A 6,334-nucleotide genomic window follows, 5' to 3' on the forward strand; every position below is an offset into this window, starting at 1 on the left:
AAATGAAGAGCTCACCAGGGTTCAGTGGATAGCCAGCTGAACAGCACGACTGCAATTGTAAACAGGTCACTGAAAATGAGCACTGGGTTACTTGATCATTCCCCAGTGGTGTAAAGACACCTTCCTCGTGTGCAGAGTCAGATGAATTCCAGATTCGCAATGAATGATTGGAACTATCTGTAGTGGAGATTCCAATGATTTCCTAAGCCTGGGTTGTGTGGACAGGAAAATGAAGAGCTGACCAGGGTTGAGTGGATAGCCAATTAAAGAGCACGTCTGCGAGTGTGAAATGGCCGCTGAAAACCACCATTGGGTTACTTTGACATTCAATAGTGGTGTAACGAAAGACTGCCTGCAGTGCAGATTCAAATGAATTCCAGATTCGCAGTGTATGAATGGAAATTTCTGTAGTGGGGATTTCAATGATTTCTGAAGACTGCGTGATGAGGACAGAAAATGAAGAGCTCAACAGGGTTGAGAAGATAGCCAATTGAACAACACAGTTGCGATTGTGATGAGGCCGCAAAAAACTAGCATTGGGTAACTTGGACATTCACCAGTTGGGTATTGAATTCCTGCCAATAGTGGACGTTCATATGTATTCCAGATTCGCAGTAAATGAATAGAACATTCTGTAGTACACATTTCAATGATTTTGGAAGGCTGGGTTGTGTGGACAGGAAAATGAAGATCTCACCAGGGCTGAGTGGATAGCAAATTGAGTAGCATGTCTGCGTGTGTGAACATGCTGCTGAAAGCCAACCATGCGTTACTTGGACATTCAATAGTGTTGTAACGAAAGACTGCCTGCAGTGCAGATTCAGATGAAATCCAGATTCGCAGTGAATGAATGGAAATTTCTGTAGTGGAGATTTCAATGATTTCTGATGGCTGCGTGATAAGGACAGAAAATGAAGAGCTCAACAGGGTTGAGCGGATAGCCAATTGAACAGCACTTCTGCGAGTGTGAATATGCCGCCTAAAACCAGCATTGGGTTACTTGGACATTCACCTTATGTGTCACGCAAACCTACCGGTAGTGGAGATTCAGATGAATTCCAGATTCGCAGTGAATGAATGGAACATTTTGTTGTGGACATTCCAATGATTTCTGAAGGCTGGATGATGTGGAGAGGAAAATGACGAGCTGAACAGGGTTGAGTGTATAGCCAGTTGAAAAGCATGAGTACGAGTCTGAGCAGGCCACTGAAAACCAGCATTGTGTGACATGGACATATACCAGTGGTGTAACGAAAACCTGCCTGGAGTAGAGATTCAGATAAATTCCAGATTCGCAGTGAATGAATGGAACTTTCTGTAGTGGAGATTCCAATGGTATCTGAAGTCTGGATTGTGTGGACAGCAAAATGAAGAGCTGACCAGTGTTAAGTGGATTGCCAGTGAACAGCACGGCTTCGAGAGTGAACAAAGCACTGAAAACCAGCATTGCGTTGCTTGAACATTCAACGGTGGTCTAACGAAAGCCTGTCAGGAATGGAGATTCAGAAGAATTCCAGATTCATAGTCAATGAATGGACCATTCTCTGTGGAGATTCGAATGATTTCTGAAGTCTGGATTTTTTGTGGACTGGAATATGAAGAGCTGACCAGTGTTGAGTGGATAGACAGTGAAAAGCCTGGCTTCGAGTGTGAACAGACTGGTGAAAAACATCATTGCATTACTTGGACATTCAATAGTGGGGTAACGAAAGACTGCCTGCAGTGCTGATTCAGATGAATTCCAGATTCGCAGTGAATGAATGGAATGTTCTGTATTGGAGTTTCCAATAATTTCTGAAGGCTGGGTTGTATGGACAGGAAAATGAAGAGCTGACCAGGGTTGAGTGGATAGCCAATTGAACAGCACGGCTGCGAGTCTGAACAGGCCGCTGAAAACCAGCATTGGGTTACTTGGACATTCACCAGCGGTGTAACGAAAACCTGCCAGGAATGGAGCTTCACAAGAATTTCAGATTCGCAGTGAATGAATGGACTGTTCTCTAGTGGACATTGGAATGATTTCTGATGTCTGGATTGTTTGGACAGGAAAATGTAGAGCTGAATAGGGTTGAGTGGATAGCCAATTTTAACTGCACCTCTGCGAGTGTGAACGGGCCACTGAAAACCAGCATTGGGTTACTTGGACATTCACCAGTGTTCTAACGAAAGCCTGCCTGCAGTGCAGATTCAGATGAATTCCAGATTTGCAGTGAAGGAATGGAACATTCCATAATGGAGATTCCAATGATTTCTGAATGCTTGGTTGTGTGGACAGAAAAATGAAGAGCTTACCAGCATTTAGTGGATATCCAATTGAACAGAACCTCTGTGAGTGTGAACAGGCCGCTGAAAACCAGCATTGGGTTACTTGGTCATTCACCAGTGGTGTAACGAAAACCTGCCAGTAGTGGAGATTCAGATGAATTCCAGATTCACAGTGAATGAGTCGAACATTCTGTAGTGGAGATTCCAATAATTTCCGAAGTCGGGATTGTGCAGACAGGAAAATTAAGGGCTCACCAGTGTTGAGTGGATAGACAGTGAACAGCACGGCTTCGATAGTGAAAAAACTGATGAAATCCAGCATTGCTTTACTTGGACATTCACCAGTGGTATAACGAAAGCATGCCTGGAGTGCAGATTCAGATTAATTCCAGATTCGCAGTGAATGAATGGAACATTCTGTATTGGAGTTTCCAATAATTTCTGAAGGCTGGGTTGTATGGACAGGAAAATGAAGAGCTGACCAGGGTTGAGTGGATAGCCAATTGAACAGCACGGCTGCGAGTCTGAACAGGCCGCTGAAACCAGCATTGGGTTACTTGGACATTCACCAGCGGTGTAACGTAAACCTGCCGGTAATGGAGCTTCAGAAGAATTTCAGATTCGCAGTGAATGAATGGACTGTTCTCTAGTGGACATTGGAATGATTTCTGAAGTCTGGATTGTTTGGACAGGAAAATGAAGAGCTGAATAGGGTTGAGTGGATAGCCAATTGAACTGCATGTCTGCGAGTGTGAACGGGCCACTGAAAACCAGCATTGGGTTACTTGGACATTCACCAGTAGTCTAACGAAAGCCTGCCTGCAGTGCAGATTCAGATGATTTCCAGATTCGCTGTGAAGGAATGGAACATTCTGTAATGGAGTTTCCAATGATTTCTGAATGCTGGGTTGTGTGGACAGAAAAATGAAGAGCTTACCAGCATTTAGTGGATAGCCAATTGAACAGAAACTCTGTGAGTGTGAACAGGTCGCTGAAAACCAGCATTGGGTTACTTGGTCATTCACAAGTGGTATAATGAAAACCTGCTGGTATTGGAGATTCAGATGAATTCCAGATTCGCATTGAATGAATGGAACATTCTGTAGTGGAGATTCCAATGATTTCTGAAATCTGGATTGTGCAGACAGGAAAATGAAGGGCTCATCAGTGTTGAGTGAATAGCCAGTGAACAGCACGGCTTCGATAGTGAAAAAACTGATGAAATCCAGCATTGCTTTACTTGGACATTCACCAGTGGTATAATGAAAGCCTGCCTGCAGTGCAGATTCAGATTAATTCCAGATTCGCAGTAAATGAATGGAACATTCTGTAGTTTGTTTATACATTTCCTCTGAGTTGCAGAATCCAGGTCACTAACCATAGTAGGCAATACAAATTTAGAATGTAACATACTTGGGCTGGAGCGATAGCACAGTGGTAGGGTGTTCGCCTTACAAGCGGCCAACATGGCCGACCCGAGTTCGATTCCTCCGCCCCTCTCGGAGAGCCCGGCAAGCTACCGAGAGTATTAGATATGCCAGACACAGTAGCAACAAAGTCTCCAATAGAGACGTTACTGGGCCCGCTCGAGCAAATAGACGATCAATGGGAGGGCCTTTACCTTTTACCTTACATACTGAGGTAAATTTAGCCTCTTTTAGAAGTCATTGGATTGAATGTGTTTTTTTTTAAATTCATTAAGGTGCCTCTTTTTCTTGACTTTGTCCATTAATATTTATCCATATATGCCTTTGCAATAACTAGATTGTGAAAAGATAACAAGTGTTGTAACAATAATCCATTGTTTGAGGTGCTTGCAGTTCTCTTAAAAAATTAAAGTATTGGGTTTTTTTTCCAGAAAAAAATGATTTTTTTTATCAAGCAAATTTCCTCTCAGGAAGTTTATTCATGACACTATTTAATTTCCCTCCTAAAACATGGATTGTTCCATCAGTCTAACACAGCCCAGGATTTCTGTCTTCGTATTAAAAGATGAAGCTTAGAACTGGATCAATTGTCCCTTTCTCTTTTGATCGCCTCCCAGTTCAAAATGCTTGCACCTCTTAATGGCCAGCATTCTCTTAGATCTGCAGTTGGGCTCGACACATTCAAATATCAACACAATCTTCTTTGGAGTTTTAGCCTTCTTCCGGAAAATAGGCTTAGTTTGACCTCCGTAACCACTCTGCTTCCTATCATAACCACGCTTTCCCTGAGCATACAGAGAATCCTTGCCCTTCTTGTACTGTGTGACTTTGTGGGGCTGATGTTTGCCACATTTCTTACAAAAAGTCCGGCGGGTTTCGGTACGTTCACCATGCTTGCGGCAGCGGTGTCTGCGAGGAAAGGAATGATTTCTGAAGAATGGATTATGTGGACAGGAAAATGAAGTGCTGAACATGGTTCAGAGGATAGCCAATTGAACAGTATGGCTACGAGTCTGAACAGGCCGCGGAAAAGCAGCATTAGGTTACTTGGATATTCAACTGTGGTGTAAAGAAAACCTGCCGGGAATAGAGATTCAGATGAATTCCAGATTGAATGAATGAATGAATGAATGAATGGAACTTTCTGTAGTGGAGATAGCAATGATATCTGAAGTCTGGCTTCTGCGGACAGGAAAATGAAGAGCTGACGACTGTTGATTGGACAGCCAGTGAACAGAATGGCTTCAATTGTGAACAATCCGCTGAAAACCAGCATTGCATTACTTGGACATTCAACAGTGGTGTAACGAACGCCTACCAGGAGTGGATATTCAGATGCATTCCAGATTCGCAATGAATGAATGGAACATTCTGTAGTGGACTTTCAAATGATTCCTGAAGGCTGGGTCGTGTGGACAGGAAAAAGAAGAGTTAAACACTGTTGAGTCTATAGCCAATAAAACAGCATGGCTGCGAGTATGAAAAGGCCTCTGAAAACCAGTATTGGGGTACTTGCACATTCTCCAGTGGTGTAACGACAACCTGCCGGTATTGGAGATTCAGATGAATTCCATATTCACAGTGAATGAATGGAACATTCTGTAGTGGAGTTTACATTGATTTTTGTAGTCTGGATTGTGTGGAATGGAAAATATAGAGGTGACCAGTGTTGAGTGGATAGCCATTGAACATCACAGCTTCGATTGTGAACAGACCACTGAAACCAGCATTGCGTTACTTGGACATTCACCAGTGGTGTAAGGAAAGCCTGATTGGAGTGCACATTCAGATTGTATGGAACATTCTGTAGTGGATATGCTGATGATTTCTGCAGGCTTGGTTGTGTGGACAGGAAAATGAAGATCTGACCAGCATTGAGTGGATAGAATATTGAACAGCACGTCTGCCAGTGTGAACATGCCGCTGAATACCAGCATTGGGTTACTTGGACATTCACCACTGGTGTCACAAAAACCTGCCTGGAGTGGAGATTCATATGAATTCCAGTTTCAGAGTGACTGAATGGAACATTCTGTATTGTAGGGTCCAATGTTCTCTTAGGTCTTGGTTGTGTGGATAGGAAAATGAAGAGCTGCCCAGGGTGGAAAGTGTAGCCAGTGATCAGCAGGGCTGCGAGTGTTAACAGGCTGCTAAGAACCAGCTTTCGGTTACTTGGACATTTACCAGTGGTTCAACAAAGACCTAACTGTAGTACAGATTCAGATGAATTCCAGAATCTCAGTGAATGAATATAACGTTCTGTAGTGGAGATTTAAATGATTTCTGAAAGCTGGGTTGTGTGGACAGGAAAATGAAGAGCTGACGAGGGTTGAATCGATAGCCAATTGAACAGAACGGCTTCGAGTTTGAAAGGGCCGCTGAAAACCAGCATTGCGTTACTTGGACATTCACCAGTGGTGTAATGAAAAACTGCCGGAAGTGGATGTGGAGATGAATTCCGGATTCGCAGTGAATGAATGTAACATTCTGTACTGGAGATAACAATGATTTCTGAAGTCTGGGTTGTGTGGACAGGAAAATGAAGAGTTGACCAGGTTGAATCGATAACCAATTGAACAGAACGGCTGCGATTGTGAACAGGCCGCTGAAAACCACATTGGGTTACTTGTACATTTAAAAAT

The 6,334-nt window shown here is 43.2% G+C and overlaps 1 pseudogene; it reads right to left on the reverse strand.

Annotated features, from left to right (window-relative positions):
• Positions 1–4,143: 4,143 nt before the first annotated feature.
• On the reverse strand, positions 4,144–4,611 carry LOC130039185 (60S ribosomal protein L36a-like; annotated as a pseudogene).
• Positions 4,612–6,334: the final 1,723 nt, after the last annotated feature.

Source organism: Sorex fumeus, unplaced genomic scaffold (assembly GCF_029834395.1).
Source record: "Sorex fumeus unplaced genomic scaffold, SorFum_2.1 ptg000083l, whole genome shotgun sequence".
Taxonomy (NCBI): Eukaryota; Metazoa; Chordata; class Mammalia; order Eulipotyphla; family Soricidae; genus Sorex; species Sorex fumeus.